Raw genomic sequence first — 16,870 nt, 5'->3', positions numbered from 1 at the left:
GGATCTGAGAAATCAATCGATGATGTAGGCATTGATCAACTGGACGCCACTCATCCGCGGAAATAAGGGGCTTAGCCCTTTGTGCCCGCTTCGCACCCGCTCTGCTCGGTAGCAACCGAACCCCCGGGGACATCGGAGCCAGGCGCTTGCCGAGGGCAATTTGGTGATTGGCTTGTGAGGCCACGTGACCAGTGCTGGGCCTTCCACGCGACAGGATTGGTTCTTGCGGACGCTGACGGACAGGGCCGGGGCGGGCGGTCGGAGGGGCGCCCGCGGGGGCCGGAGGGGCGAAGGCGCGAGAGCGCGAGTGCGCGTGCGCGAGCGGCGGGGCTTTCTCCGGAGCTGTCGGAGGGAGCGGGAGCGCTTCTCCCGAGGTGAGCGGAGCGGGACGGTCCCTCGGATGGCGGGTCCTAGGGAGCGGCGGGGGATGGCTCGGGGATTCGCCAGCCCCGGGAGCCTTGCATTGGGGAGGATGCAGGGCAAATTCATTCGCCAGCCTCGGTGCCTCGGTTTCCCTTTTCCCACCCTCTGCTAACATTTCCCCATCCTCCCCGCGGCTGTACCGGAGGAGGCTTGTCCACCTGGCCACCTTGCCTTCGCCTTTGTTTCCCGCTCCGGAGGGATGTTGCCACCGGTCCCCTCCCCAGGGGAAGGGCGCGGGAGGCGCCGCGGGGATGCCACAGGAACTGAACCCGGGCTGGGAAGAAGGTGGCTTCTATGCAGCGGGGACCTGTCGCGTGGGAGAACGAAATGGGGAAAACGTAGTGTCACTTTGGTTCGAGCCCTTGAGACTCGAACTAATCCGGTGGCTGCGAGCGAAGCGAAATTCCTAGCGCAACTGATGATCTTTCTGCCTTGATGCGGGCGCGGGCATCCCCGTGCTGCCCCAGGAAGGGTGCCCTGGGAAGGCTGCCCTGTCTGTCCGCTGGACCTCACATCTGCCCTCACCCCAGACTTTAACCGAAACCCAACGCGCGGAGCCCGTGGAAAGAATCTGGAGATGCGTTAAAAAAAAAAAAAAAGCTTTTTTTTTTCTTTAAAACAATTGGGTAGAGCAGGTCACACACAAAAAAGGGTTTCCAGAGACTATAACTGGGAAATGGTGAGGGAATTGCCTGCAGTGAACTGCAGACCAGACAGCGCACTGAGAGGCTTCTTCAAGAAGATCCAAGAAGCGGGGTGGGGGTGGGTTCTGTGACTTTCTAGGGCTGTCCAAGAGGGTACTTATTTCAGCCTGTCGGGAGGACAGTGTAGGAAGGGTGAAGTAGGGAGGGTCTAAGGTACACTTTCTAATTCCTTGAAAAAGTGTATGTTTAAAAAAAAATTGGCTGACAGAAGAGATGGGGGGGGGTGGATTCTCTGCTGAATCCTTCTTTGGAAGAGAGAGGGCGTGTCTAGGATTAACGTGGTGGTTAAGGCGTCAGCGTCTCTCCAGACGTAACAGCAACGACAGGCAGGACCATCTTATGGTTAAACTTAAAAAGATCCCTTGAGTTTCCCACTGGTGAACTAGTTTGATGCACCTGGTGTCGTGAAAATGGTTCAACTAATTGCCAGCAAGATTTTCCTGTGCTCCTGAGTTTCCGTGTAACCCTTTCAGAACTTACTGTGTTACTCGGGAACCCATTCAGAACTTACCTGCCTCTCTGGAGACGTTCTGATACTGCTGTAAACCCTTCCTTCCCCCACATGAAGCTGTTTTTCTGTTACACAGCTAAAAACGACCATAACTTGTGTCAGCAAATACTCATTTGATTTTACTGAATTCCACAAGATTCAATGAATTTACTTGCTGAAATTTCAATTTACTGAACAAGTTAAACTTTTTTTTTTTTTTTTTGAGAAGGCTCCCCTTTCATTTGATAGACTAGAGAAATCAAATGCAGGGTTTTTTTGGCTGCACCAAGTAAACTTCTGGTGGTTTCCGGAGATGAAAATGAGAGAGTCTGCTGCAAGGCACAGCTGACCCTCGTAGAGTGCCATGACGGTTCTTGGCTAATAGTCTGAAACACAGTGAATTCGTGGGAATAACTTACAAAATAGAAGCTGACGTGCTGTGGAGAAGGAAAAGGAACGCTGAGGATGAAGGTGGTGGCATGCTTTGTGGAAAGCATTCGTGTTTTTTTTTTAGAGGGAAGAATGACACCCCCCCCCCATGTAAGCTACGTGCAAAATACACAGAAGAGCTGGAGAAATGGCTCAGTGGCTAAGATACTCAGAGGTCATGGTTGGTTGTTTAACAGGTAGAAGTGGGATCAGCTGTGTCAAGGAGGCTGAAAGAAAAAAAAAAAAACTCTGGTTAGGATCTAACGGGCCAACAGAAAAATTGACAGGCATGGTTCAACTTGAGGGACCCAGGGCAACTCTCTGACCTGTAAGACAGGGTCTTTGTCCTCCAATTCAATAAAAAGCCTCTGGTTCTGCTTTCAAGATAGCCACAAAATCATTTTCTTTCTGTTGCCTCTGTCCGCTGGGTCACAGCCAAGGAGGATGAAGAACTAAGGAGATAGATTATAGTCAAACCTGCATGCCTAAGCAGCCATGCTCTTTGAGAAGGATCTGTGTCACGTTGTGTAAATATAGAGCCTTCACCCTCTCGGGTGCCTGGGAGAGCTCCCTAGGGTGCACACTGTAGGGTAAAGTTGGCTTCCATGGGGGGCTGGGTGGGCTCATCTGCTGGGGCAAAGGAGAGCCTGGAATGTTTGAATTCAGCCAGGTTCTGCTGCGATGTTTGCGTTATCGTCTAGCCTGACTGGCCTTTGCATGACTTCCAGAAGACATCTGGATCATGTAACAGAAGTCCTGGTGAGGTTATGGTTCTCAGCCTGTGACAGCTATCCCTGTAATGTGCTGTAGAAAAGAGCCCCATGAAGACACAAGTCTAGGATGCCTGCCTGTCTTTTCAGCCCTTTGCTCATGTCACCTACAGGTTTCCCTCAAACAAGTTGTGCCCTGGCTACCAGTAGATGGCGCTCTTGCCTCTGGGAATTTATGAAGAAGCTGATTTTGGAGCTGTCAGCAGCATCCTAGATTTTGTGTAGATTTTGGATAGGCTGTTAGCTCCCAGGTTAAAATAATCATAATGAAGCTCTGAACACTTAAGTGTTTATAATACAGGAATAATGGGGTATGATGAGGATTTATTCTCTCTCTGGTGTGTGTGTGTGTGTGTGTGTGTGTGTGTGCGAGTGCGTGTGTTCTGATTCTGGGGCCGTAAATGGACAAGCAGGGCAGTATAAGTTTAAGAGCTCTTGGTATACACCCTGCTGGTTATACAGACATGATGTTGAGGTGATGAGTTGGTGTTCATTCCAAGACTTCATTTCTAATTATTTGCACCCAGAGCTAGCCTCCACACAAGAATGACTCTGTGTACGTGTGATTTTAAACCCGTTCTGTATTCAGTAATACATGTCTTGAAGGTAGCAGGGAGAGTTTTCGTGAAAATAATGTTAAATCAATAACAAGACTGCCTACAAAAGGTAGGCCAAATGATTTACATCCATTTCTTTTAAGACTTGAAAATTTTCTGACAGGTGTTTGTAGTTTGTCTTAGCTACATTTGACCTTCAAGTCTGTTCAAAACTTGAACATTACAAAAAAAAAAAAACTTTTAACTGGAGTTCATTCATCTATCCTCCAGTTTTGAAATAACTAATTACTTTGTTCTTTGTTGCAGACTACTTTCTGAGGTGGGTCTTGTGCACACCAAATGCAAGGGAAGTTGGCGCACTAGCCAGCAATGGAGAAGTCACAGCGTAGAGGAAGGTTTTCTCTCTGATCCTGCCCAAGCTGTAGGACACTGCCTCTGGGGACCAGCACCCCACTCATCTCTCCCTGTGCTGCTGACACTCTTTAGCTCAGCTTGTTTGGGGTTTATTCCTGTCTCTTCCAGTGAACTGATAAGCTATTTTATTGAGTTCCTACCCCCACATCAGTGGCAAACGCTGAAATCCCATTGGCAGGAGAGAGCAATAGTCACAAATCATTGGCACTGCCTCATTTTGTGGCGATAAATCAATCTGTCTTTCTGGCTGTTATTTTTCTTGTGTTTACTGGGTTTGTCAAGTGAATGCAACTTAAATATCTCTCCAAGTATAAAGTTCTTCGCCTAGGTGGTTCCCATGAGGTCTCTCTGAAGCCTCCAGACAATGTTCATGTCAAGGCTGGTGTGTTTGTGTTCCGAAGTTAAGACAAGAGGGCACCTTGCTAGCGCTCTTCCTCTCCTGTAGGCTCTGGGGTGCTTCCATCAGGTCCTAAGGTTCAGAGGTGGAAGAACCCATGCTTAGGACACAGAAAGTGCTGTGTCTACAGGGCCTGGCCAGGGAAGTTATCTGAGGAATTCCTTGATGTGGGATTAAAGTCACAGCATAAGTAGCTTTTGCCATGGGCTTTTCTTTTTAGCTTTTTCTTTTTTCTCTGGCTGACCCTGAGTTGGACTTTTTTTTTTTTTTTTTTGTACGTCTTTGGTGCTTTATCTTAACTTTTTTGCAATACTGTTTTCTGTAAGAAAATGTTGGGAGCAGTGAGACCCCAGATCCTGAATTTCTTGTAATCCCCTGATCTGAGTGCCTACAGCTGCTCTGAGCACGAGACCTTCAGGAGTTCCTGATGGCAGGAGAGTGGTTTCTGGTGGGTTTGGCTGGGGCGTGGCTATCTCTATATAATCTGCCCCTGAACACAATAAAGGGGGCATTCTTGGGGAATTCAAGGATGACCCGTGTCGCTGTCTCTCTGTCTGTGTGTGTCTGTGTATTTTAACCTCCAGCCCCCTTGCCCGAAGCTCATGAACTGGGTGCCAGCGCACAGAGCGCAGACACGGGGGGGGGGGGGGCGGTGCACAGTAAGAAAACCTTTTATCATTCTAGAATAGTTTTTGTACAGTATGAAGTCCTTAAATTGAGTCCATGGTCTCCCAAGTCATTGTGGATAAGAGAGCATAATTTGCCTCTGCATGTCTTTGTTTTGTGTGTGTGTGTGTCTACAGAGCTGGGTCAGGGTATGTGTGTGAGTGTGGAGGCCAGGAGTGGACTGAATTCCACCTTAGTTTTTGAGACAGTCACTCACTGAGCCTGGAGATAACTGATTTGGGTGTCTTGGGCAACAAGCCCTAGAGCTCTCTCTGACTCTGCCACCCCACTGCCAGGACTAGAGGCACATGCCGGCACACCTGTGTATAATTTTAGTGTTCATGCTAGGGACTTGAACTCGAGTCCCGCACCAGTCATTTCTCTAGCTCCTTTTAGCATATTCTGAGACTGGCGTTAGGCTTCAACAAAACCAAACGGATCCATGGCACAAAGGTAGGATAAGAATTTGACTGTCTAGAGTAGTTTCTGGAAAACTGACAGAAAGGAAACGTTACACTAATCCTAATTGGTCTTAATAATTAAAAAAAAAAAAAAAAACCAGAGTCAGATATTGGGGTAAACGCTGAAAAATCAGAGAAGCAGAGCAGCCAACTACTTAGTTCTTACCTCTACGATTTCCTCAGACTAAATGGGTATCCTGTGCACCCGAATCCTTAGATTGAATGCGTTCTACAAAACATCAGACTGAATCCTGAGCTCCGGTCTCTCTATCACTTCCGGTCCCCACCTCCTTAGTGCTGGGTTAAAGGTGGGAGCCACCAGCGCTGGGGAATTTTCATCTTGTTCTAATGGGGCAGGGTCTCAGGTAGCCCAGGCTATTCTTGAACTTCCTGTGTAGCCAGTGTGTCCTTGAAGTTAGGATTCTTCTGCCTTTGCCCCCCAAATTCTGATGTCATATGTGTGTGTATCACTATGCCAGGCTTTAATGGGAGAATTTGTGTGTATGCATGCATATGTATACACACACACACACACACACACACACACACACACACACACACACACGAGTACCCAGAGGCCAGGGAGCAATTTGGGCTATCATTTCTTAGGAGCTACTTTTTTTTTTTTTTTTTTTTTTGGAGACAGAATCTCTCATTGGCCTGGAGTTCCAAGATTTTGCTATTTGCTAGGCTGTCTGGGAAGTGAGCCCAGAGATCGGTCTCTGTGTCCCCCCCTCCCGCTTTGCTGTGCTATTGTGCATGTACACCACCATACCCAGCTTGGTTTCTGAGGATTGAACTCACTTCATCGTCTAAGCCGTTTCCCCAGCCCCAAAGGTAGAATTCTAACTGATAGGCTAACAGTAGTGGTCGGTGAAAGCTGGGCATGGAATGCAGACATTAAGTTGTGAATCTTAGGGATAGCGTACCTTTATTAACATTCCGCCCCAAAGGAAGAGGCTAAGAAAAGCATTTTACCGACTTTAATAATGGATGCGCACGTATTGGTGTCCATTCGTCATTTCTTTCTCGGTACCCTCCTAATTCCACCAGAGCGCTTTCAAGTTCACTCTGCTTTATTGGCAGTGACGTGCGTAACAGGGGACACCCAGCGCTCATTATCCAATTTGAGCTCCACATATTCATTGCCTTCCTGATTTATGACATGAAGAAGTTTTAAGTCCTTATTAGCATATATTAAGTGTACGTAATGGATTTTATTACAGCATTCTCATATGTATATGTATTTTGTTCATATTGCCCCCCCCCCCCCCCCCCCCCTATTACTGTCTCTTGTTTCTCTTATCCTCCTGATGATCTCACCCCTCTCCTCTGCCCAGCTAATCCTTAGCTTCTGGTGTCATGTTTTCTGTGTGCACTGCCATGTTTATCACGTTTTCTGTGTGATGGGTAGGGGTAAGGGTGTGCACGTGCTTACCATGTTTTATGCGTGATGGCTGGGGGTGTGGGGGGTGCACATGTTTAATTAGGGTTATTTAAAGGAGCATCAATGAGATGTAATCTCAGGAACACGAGAAACTTACCCACAGCTACGCTACTGAAAAAAAAGTCTCTCCCTTTCCAGCAGCTGCCTGGAGATCCTCAGGGAGGGATGGGACCCCGTGAGTTCCTCACCTCTAGCGATCCTCAACTGCCTATAAATCCTTAGGGGGCGGGGCCTTGTGGGCCCCTTCCCAGTCCTTGAGAGAGTGACGTGAGGTTTAGACTCCCGCTCCTTTCATTTGTGAGCGGCCACATCTGACTGCACGTGTCTACTCTGAATTGCACTCCCAGCTCCTAGGTTCACCAGGGTCCTCGAGGTGTAAAACAGCTTAGATGGTAGAATGTCTGAGACATCACTAGTTACCTTTGTTGGTACCCAAGATGCACTGCGGCTACTTATTGTATCTCCCCTCACTATTTACTTGCTTTAAGTAGGAGTTACTTGGAATTTTTATGGGTTAGAAATAAAACTCATTGTTACCAGAAGCTGTGTAGACATGACTTTGTGCCCCATTCTCACTTTGGACACATGAAAAGTAACTTTGTTGGGGAGAATATTGCTTGACAAACCTCGGGTTCTGTGTCCTGTGACATCTTGCTCACCCTTTATTCTGCAATGGCCCATACTGGTAGATGCCACCTTCTGCTGCCTTTTTGGCCATGAGGTAGCATGACTTTTGTTTTTGCTTTAGTAGAAGAGTAAATGTTTTTTTTTTTTCCTTCTTGGTTTATGGAGCAAATTCATAGACTAGAGAACAAAGTCAAATTGTTGCTTCCAAGGTCAAATTCCTGCTACTGAGTTGTTATGAAATTTGGTGGGGAAAGGGGGCACCCATCACCTCCCTGCATTTGTTTCAAAAAAGGAAAAGAAGCAGTAACCCCTTAAGTTATAGTCGTCTTCTAAGAGTGTGACTCTGTAGAACTGTACCCGAGATCCAGACTAAGTAGCTTTTTATAATGCACTAGTTGAAAACTCACTTCTAATCAGAAACAGTGCTGACATAAAATTTCCTTATGTGTGAAAACCACTTCGTTTACAAAGCTTGCCAGATATTTCCCATTTTCTTGTCTCTTTTCTAATCACAGAGTGGCCACTGAACAGCACTGTCAGGACTCCCTAAGGCAGTAGTTCTCAAACTGTGGGTCACCAACCTTTTGGAGGATGGGATGACCCTTGCACAGGGTCACACAGCAGATATCCTGCATATCAGTTATTCATGTAACAGTTCAGAGCAGTAGCAAAGTTGCAGCTATGAAGCCGCATGAGGAAGGACTGAGAACCACTCTCCTAGAGCTTTTAGAGATGGAGAATGTCAGGCCTTACCCATGACCCTTCAACTCAGAACCTACATCTTATCAAGACGCCCCAATGACATGAAGCACCAGGGCAGTCTGAGAAGTGATGCTTCCTTTCACGTGGCGTCTGGGATAGGCCCTGGGAGGGAGGCTGTGATGTTTTCCAGAAGAGGAAACTGAGAGCCAGAGTTGTAAGTAGGTCAAGGTCACTGTGGTAGCATCAACCGAGTGTCCTATTCTAAGCCTAACGCTTTCTTAATTAGACTGGAATGAACCTTACCCAAGAGACCTCTCTGCCCAGCCCATGGTGTTTGACTGTATGACTTGGAGCAACCAACAGAAATTGAGCAAAAGTGAAAACGTGCATACTATTTGCAGGGTCGGGGCCAGTGTTAGGATGTGTATTTGTACCCATATGCCTGTGCGTGCAAATGTCTTTGCAAATCCTTCATGCTATTTTCCATCCGTTGCTCACTGGAGTGGAGAGAACCCCTTAGAGAACCTGGAGATTATACCATAAAGATGTAGGACTCGCCATAGCCTGAGTATTTCAGTTTCTACATCAAGCCCATCCCTCTTGAGTTCTCACATGTCTAGGATGTATAAGAGAACCTCTTGGGTTGACCATGAACTGTTTCAGAGGTCGGGGTCTGTGTGTTCAACATGAAGTTCATTTTTAACAAATTCATTTGAACAATGGCTTTGGAGATGAAGTTGTAGATAAATTGGCCCTTTGTATTCATTCATTTTTGTCTTTGGCAGATTGCTTGGCTGTGGTCCAGCATGCAGAAGTGAGTGTGGGGTGAAAAGCAGCGGATCTGATGGGTTGCGAGGATGTAAGAGCGTTTGAAGGCTTCCACACCCTCTCCTCCAGGGTAAGGCAAATGCATTCCCTGTTTTGCTGGCTTTGCTGAATCATAGATGCTCTTGTCTCGCCAGCCCCTTGGAGTCAGTGCAAATGGGATGCTCTGTCTCTGAAAGGCTTCTAAAGCTTTCCTTATTCAAATCATGGACTCAAACCAACAAATAGGAAAAATGGTCACCAAGGGGTGGGCTGAGTTCTGTGCATGGAGATATCGCTACATAGGCCTGTTGAGTGCGTTTGTATGGGGTGTGATTTGTACAAGCAGGCTTGTTGAGGCTTCCCGAAGAGCAGGGCAGAGGGAGGAATTGAGACTGCTCTTTTTCCTCAAGACGTATCGTCTTGCTAATAGTCTAGCCGGATGTCCCTGCCCACCACCCTCCTCCTGCATGAATCCTTCACTGAACTTCTCCTTCACGATCTCTCTGTTCATGAAGGAAATAGCTGGTCGGAGATGAAGCCCCTGGTGTGGTCGCTCGTAGCAGCTTAAAGCACAGCGTTCTGCCATGCCATAGTTTTCCATCTGGTATCTCTGAAGGCTGCATACACAGCCACGCAGCTGTCTGTGGTTGCTGGTACATTGCATGTGACTGCTGGGGACTTGGTAACCAAACCTGGTTTGGAGGGTTTGTGTGTGTGTGACAAAAATGTCAAGACTAGTAGGACATAGTGTTTGGTGAGCCCTTCTGGATCTAGGTGGGGGTCCAGGGAGGAATGCTACCTCTTTTCTATGCTCCCCAACTTCCACACTTGAACAAAAACCAGACGCCTTGAAGAAGAAAGCATGACTAATACTATTCCAAGCAGAGCTGAGAATGGTTAGAGAGGAACAGGAGCGGGGGTAGGATTTTGTTTTTCAGCTTTAACCTGGAGGGAGGACTGTTTTTAGCCAGTGGGGTCAATGTCATGAGGCCTTCCTAGGCGGAGGGCATTCAGAGATGCTGCCTGTACCTCCGTGCCTCATGGGGCTCATTAATAAGTACGATTTACTGAACAATACAGACGATTAAGGGCTGCAGATCCCTGGAGATTCCCGTCAGCGTGCCTCACTGCTGCTCTCCGAGTGACGCACACGCTTAGGGACGAAGCAGGGAGATGCAGCTGGGAAGCAGGCCATCTATATAAGAGTCCAGGTGACCAGTTGGCACCGACCTCAGCCCAGGGCTTGGGGGTGCTCATGAGAGGAGCGTTCCTTGTTAAATTTTGTCCCTAAAAGAATTTTGCTTAGCATGGGCTAGTTTCCTTTTTATCTGTGGCTCCCACATAGCCTCTGTTTTAAATGTATCTAAGAAGTATTTTACGTCAAAAAAAAAATAGCAATTGACCAGCATGTACATGTGTAAATGTTGTAGAAGGGTCAAACTGTGGAGGCGATCATTCTTTAACCATTGATAAGGGGCCAAAAGAAGTGGTGTGAGTTACCAGTGCACTAGGCAGCGCTGGTTTCAATGAGGGAGGCCTTGTGTGGGCTGTTGCTGTGCATTGTAGGATGGATAGTGTGCCCTTGCCCTTAGCTCTGCCCACTAAATGCCCTTAGCTCCCTAAGCAACCATGACCATCAAAAAAGTCTATAGGTATTGTTAACTGTTTGCCACAGCTGAAGGGATACAGCGATTTAATCTTGTTCTGAATTTCTCCAGGGCTGTGTTTTAATTTACCTAATTCCTTTTTTCCTCCCAGTTTCCCTCCCTATAAAATAGGTATACCATAGCAACTCAGCCTAAGAAAGCAAGGTAGCTAGTACTGTGTGGTTGTTGAGGGTTTCTGTAAATATTAAATGATACCTGTCTACCACAGATGCTTAGGGCCCATGAATTCCTCCTGATGAGAGGGGAACAATGGGAGTTAAAGAATGGCGAAGTTAGCAGTATACACAGCAATGTGCAGTCCTAGACTCTTGAGCTCATTGGAAGAGGTGCTCTTGCTCACTGCAGCAATATATTCTGCGTGAAAGCTTTTCCTTGGCAAAGTTAAAGACCAGCAGCAGGCACGAGGCAAAAAGATGTCCATTCTCGAGTAGTCATAGAAATTGCATCTGACAGGGTGATTTCTTAATGTTAAAAATGACCCAAGTATAATTAGACCAAAGGACATAGAAACCACCAAAATAAAAATTTTCTCCCTCATGACTGACAATCCAGACCAATTTTTGCAAGTCATATAAAGATAGAGACTGCTTAGAGAAACTCATGATTATTATAGAACTTTTGTATTTCTTTCCTTTTTTTGCCCTTTGAGAGTATGCAGAGAAACTCTGCCTTGAAAATAGAGAGAGACTAAGAGAGAGAGAGAGAGACAGAGAGAGAGAGAGAGAGAGAGAGACAGACAGACAGACAGACAGACAGACAGACACTGAGAGAGAGAGAGACTGAGAGAGAGAGACTGAGAGAGAGTATGGGATATTGAAAACAGGCTTCTTCAGTATACATCCTCAGGGTGATAAATAACATGATTTCATGATACATGTTCTTTGACATTTTCCAGTGTTGTGTCTTGGAACAGTAAAAGGAGGCCAGATTTCTGAACTAATCTGAAATAAACTGCATTATTTTAACAAAGAGCCTCAGTCCTGCTAGAGGACATGGCCACTGCAGGGATGGATAGAAAGAAGCTGTGAGCTTTTGAGTTCTTCTGCGCTGTGTTTCAGGTTCATGAAAGATTTGCCCCTGCTCTTTACCTTGGATCTAATGTGTGGGAGGCCACTGTAGACAGTCTGGTGTCTTTGGCTTCTGGGGTATGTGTGTGTGTGCATGCATGTGTGTGTGTAAGAATGCCTGGAAGAGAGTAGGAGTAGCTTTAAGAATGAGGCTCTTGCACGGAAAGAGAGGTGGCAGGGCAGTGATCATCTTGGTAGGAGTAGGCAGGTGTTTGAGGCTGATATTTTTCTAGCACTCCTGCTAGAATCTGTCTCCAGGCCAGTCATCAGGATTTCCTGGTTTCCTGTTATTTTCTGCTCCAGATCTCTCAGAGTGGACCTCGTGATCTAGCTTAACAAGGCCCTAAGGTGACACCTGGAGAATCCTTGTTCTTTTGCATGGCTTGTCATGTGTCGTGGGTCTTACATGGCATCTTCGTTTCTGTGGTGGGGAAGGCATAGGGAAAATACTTGTCTAAGCTCTCAGAATAGACAGACATAGGATTTTCTCATGATAACAGAGACTTGTGTCATCTTCCCAAAGTGGCCTAAACTTTGCCCCAGTAGCAGTCACTAGCCATGTGTGACTATGTAAATTGTTTAGATTATATCTCAGGTCTTCGTTTGATCTTATCACATTTCAAGTGCCCTATAGTCACCCTTGGTTTCTGGCTGCTGTCATAGATAGTACAGATATAGAACCTGCCCATCACTGGAGAACATTCTACTGGCCACGCTGCTTTAGATCCTAAGGCTCCCAGGGTATTAGCAAGTCGCATTTGTAGTGCCCATGTACTCGTGTTATAAAAAGATATCAATTTATGCAAAACAGAACTCTTTTAGAATGGCTCTGTCCCAGTAAGACGTGTGTCTTGCTGGATTTGTTTATCCATGTTACATTTGTCTGCTATGGGCAGTGCCCTGGGTCTGTCCCTCTGACATGATAGAACGCACCATCTCGCGGAGCTGTCTCTGTCCATTTTTTTTTTGGGCCCGGCCCTCAGCAGTGAGGCTTGTTTGTACGGCAAGCCTTTTATGAGATCGCCTAGCGCTCCACAAAGAGTAGAAGACGCGAGAAGAGAATCTTCACCTCTCCTTCTTCCAAGTCCCAACTTGGCCGCCTACCCTCTGAAGAGTTACCCCTTGCAGAATGAATCTCTAATTTTCCACTAATCTAGTTTAGTGACTAAGCCCTTTAGTAACAGAGAAGGCTTTTCTGTTGATATTATCTATTAATATTACCAATATTAGTTGCTCAGATGAAAAGAGAGGGAAATAAAGACACATTTTTAAAGAGATGTAATTGAAAGTTTTCTGAGCCCACGGTTGTTCTGCGTGTTATAGGGAATTCAAGCGAGAAGTTTGTGTGCCATTAGTAGGATGGCTGGAAGGGAAGGGAGAGGAGGCTGGGGTGAAATTGGTCTTCTAGATAATTCGCTTGGTAATGGGAGTGGGGTAGTTGGGACGATGACACAATGCTGGGTTTTTCCTTCTTTGTGCTTTTGTTTTGTTCTTGTTTTTTCGAGGCAGGGTTTTTCTGTGTAGCTCTGGCTGTCCTGGAACTCTCTCTGTAGACCAGGCTAGACTCAAACTCACAGAGATTTGTGAGGTTTTGGTTGTTGTTTTTAAAATGACTTTTTTGAGTGGCTTTAGGTAGATGCAAATACAGAAAGTACAAAGATCTTCTGTGTCTCTCCCATTTCTACGTATGCCTGTCTGTTCCTGTTACCACTGTCCCCCTCCAGACTGGCATTTCTATTGTGCTCTATGAACTTACATTTATATCATAATCATAATTAACATAAACGGTGGTTTATGTTAGAGTGCAACCTGGGAGCTGTACGTCCCTTGGATTTGGACTAATGCATGATGACACATGTTCACCATTATAAGCACAGACATTTCTTTTTGCTTGTCTAAAACCCCTCTGTGTCCTGTTTAGTCATACCTCCTTCCCCTCCTCCACCCCTAAACGACTAGAAGCCATTACTTTTCTTATGGCCACAATTTTGTTTTTCGTGCAGTTGGAGTCACACAATGGGAAATCCCTTAGAAACCACTTCTGCCTGATAGGTACACACAAGTTTCTTCCCATCTTTTTGTGACTTTTGTGTACTGAATAATAGTACTTTCTGGATATCTTGGTTGCTCTCAAGGTTGGGCCGTTTTAAATAAAGATGCCCTAAACATCTATGAACAGGGTTTCGGATGGACACGATTTCATCTCTTTTGGGTAACTATCAAGGGGCATCACTGCTGGTAAGAATGTTTTGTTTTGTAAGAAACTGACAAACTACCTTCTAAGCTGGCTGTACCATCTTACATTCCCACCAGCAAGTATGAGGATTTCTTTGTGTACATCTCTGCCAGCCCTGGTTGTTGTCAGTGTAGCACAATGAATAAAAACCCAGAGACAGAAACTGGGGTTCAACCTGAAGGTCAGAAAAGCAAAACAGCCAGCCACTAGCTTTTACCTCTTCCTCAGTCTGAAATGGTGATCCTGCCTCCAGGAATCTCAGAATGAGACTGATTGAGAGCTGTCCGCTCCTGTCTTATATTCCTCTCTAGGGCTGGGATTAAGGGCGTGCACCACTACTGCCTGGTTTCTGTGGCAAACTAGTGTGTCACCACTGCCTGGTCTTTAAGGCTGAGCAGTGAAGCTGTTTAACTCTTTGAATTTCAGGCAAGCATTACTTATTAAGATACAAATGAAATATCATTACATGTCAGGGTTCTGGATTTGAGCCATTCTAAAACAGGCCTGGTGATGTCTCATTGTGGTTCTAATATGCATTTCCTTGATATGTATGTAACATCATTTTATATCTATTTTTGCCATGTATGCATCTTTTTGGTGAGATATCTATTAAAATTTTTGGTCATTTTATAATTAGGTTTTATATTTTCTTACTGACCCTTGAGGACATTTTATACTTTGAATCTTTTTTCATAAATATCCTTTGCAAATACTTTAATACCCTTGCCTTCTCATCCTCTTGGTGTTAACTTTCAAACAGCAGACATTTTTAGTTTTAATGACGTTCCACTTACCAATTATTTTATAAATTTTGCATTTGGTATTATTTTTAAAAGCCATACTGCTACCTAAGGTCACTGTACATTTTTTTTAACCCTTATATCTTTCATAGTGTTTTGGGTTTTACGTTAATGTTGGTGATTTGTGTTGCATTAGTGACTATAATGAATGTAAGATGTTTATCTGCATCCGTTTGTTTACTTGGGTACCAGCTTCTTGTTGTTCTGGTGCCATTCGTGGAAATACCCTTGTTGCCTCATTGCATTGCCTGCCTTTACTCGTTTGTTGTATACTACATAATGAGAGGGAAATTGGGAATCCAGATGCAGAGGAAGTTATAAAGACCTACTGCAAGCTCTTTACATTTGGTTTCGGGAAGGAGATGGGCAAAGTCTTCCTCCACCCTGGCTTTGGGTATAGTCCACCCTTTTCATGAGATTGAGAGGCCCAGATAGGTGACCAAGGATTGGCAGATCTGGGCCTTATCTTGGGAGACTCTCTATCCCCAAGAGCCCAGAGAGTTGAGAAGGAATGGGGAGTGTTGGAGATTGGTCTGTGGGCACGGCCTGTCTAAGAAGAAATCTTAGTAGAGAAATAAACTAGAGGATAAATATAGTATGGCGAGGTCCTTCTTTAGGACATGTCTAAAGTAATTAGAGCTATCTCAGAATCTCTGAGCAAGAGCATACAAATGAGTGGCTGGGCATTCATAAGTCTGGATCTTTCCAGAAAAAGGCAAAAAAGGCTTGGGAGGACTGGTTAAAGAAGGCATCGTTAAGATCGAACACAGAAAAGAAGGCACCAGAAGAGGGGATGGAGAGGAGGAGTGTGACGGGTTAGTGACCACAGGGAGGAGGGAACAATGGCTTAGTTGATTTTGTCGAGGTCCTGTGCTAGTCAATAAGTACCATTGGGCTTTTTGGCACTACACATAGGAGTACTGTGAAGGGAACTGATGGGAGTTAAAAGGGTTGCTTGCAATAGCTACTCAATGATGGGCTTGTGGCTGAGACGTGTGGTGGTAGTGGGAGGATACTGGCCCTGGATGATGAAGGTAGAAGAGTTTCTCCAGGTCACGAGGATAAGATTGTGATGGGCAGCTATTGAAGGGTTTGAGGTGCCATAGATGAGAGGGTTGACTGAGGACAAGAGGCTATGGGTAGAAGTTTGGGTTTGGACAGGAGCACCACCCACATCTGGGCTAAGGAAGAATATGGTGGATATCTTTAGGGGAGGGGGGTGTGTATAGAAACCTTACATTTAGATAAGAGATATAGAAGAGTGGGTGGAGGTTGTGTTGCCAAGCTGGTAGACCATGTTAGGTGTACGGAGTGGATTATGGGCATGATTTGTAGACTTCCTGAGACTCCTATTGTTGTTAAGTTAGTAGGTTAGGTTGCCCCATGCCATTCAGTACACAGAAAAAGAAGCCCCTGGTCTAGTGTGAAAGACATTTTTCCTACAGCCACTGTGCTGTTCACCCTGAGTTCTGATGAACTAAGGTGGGACTGGTTAGGGGTCAGGAAATTGGTCTCTTCACAAGACCAAGATGGGGGGTGAGGGTTGTCAACAGAGGTCAACGGGGGCCAGAAAAGGCATCTGCTAAGATCCCTATTGTCTGCAGCTTGTTCAAGCCTTCTTTGTGGGCAGCTGTAGGTTAGAGCATTCCTTAGCCCAATGGCCAGTTTGATTACATCAGAAACAAGGAGGTATGGCCTTTGACTTATCACAGAGATGGACAACAGTAAAGAGACAGGGTTGAGGAGTTTCAGATTCTTCACAAACCCAAGTGAATCCTGAGGGCTGGACCCTCATTTGGCCTTGACAGCACCAAAGGAAAAATTAACTGTGGCCACCTACATGATCTTAAACACCCAGCAGGAAAGTATAATCGAGATTAAAATGATCAGTATGTTTCTGTAACAACTCAGGGGACTACAGTCCTATGATATATACTTAGCTATATGAAATGCTATTTGAACAACCATTTCTCAGTAATGATTCGCTTCCTGATTATATATGTTGCCCAGATAGAAGACAAGACCTTCCTTGGCTTACTTTAGCACTGCAATGTCTGTCCACAACTGAGATACAGGCCTGTCTTATTAAACACTGAAGCCAAATCTAAAATCCATGCTTGCCAACTGTAGTGCTCTATCTGGAAGAGTACTTAGCACAGATGCCAGTGGTGTGTCTCTCTGTACCCTAACCATCCGTGTTCCATGA

General features: G+C 45.6%; 1 protein-coding gene across 4 annotated transcripts in view; it reads left to right on the top strand.

Moving 5' to 3' along the window:
• Positions 1–255: 255 nt before the first annotated feature.
• Positions 256–16,870, top strand: part of Tmem108 (transmembrane protein 108) — a 297,548-nt gene continuing 280,933 nt past the window's right edge. For all 4 annotated transcript variants that reach the window (XM_050139493.1, XM_050139491.1, XM_050139496.1 and 1 more), the window contains exons 1-2: positions 256–374; positions 8,873–8,985. The gene's annotated coding sequence lies outside the window, so the exon portion shown is untranslated. The remainder of the gene's footprint in view (positions 375–8,872; positions 8,986–16,870) is intronic.

The sequence above is a fragment of the Alexandromys fortis genome, unplaced genomic scaffold, assembly GCF_014885135.2.
Source record: "Alexandromys fortis isolate MF-2015 unplaced genomic scaffold, M_Fortis_MF-2015_v1.1 scaffold_36, whole genome shotgun sequence".
NCBI lineage: Eukaryota > Metazoa > Chordata > Mammalia > Rodentia > Cricetidae > Alexandromys > Alexandromys fortis.
Note: the sequence above shows the minus strand (reverse complement) of the source record. Positions and strands in the feature narration are given on the sequence as shown.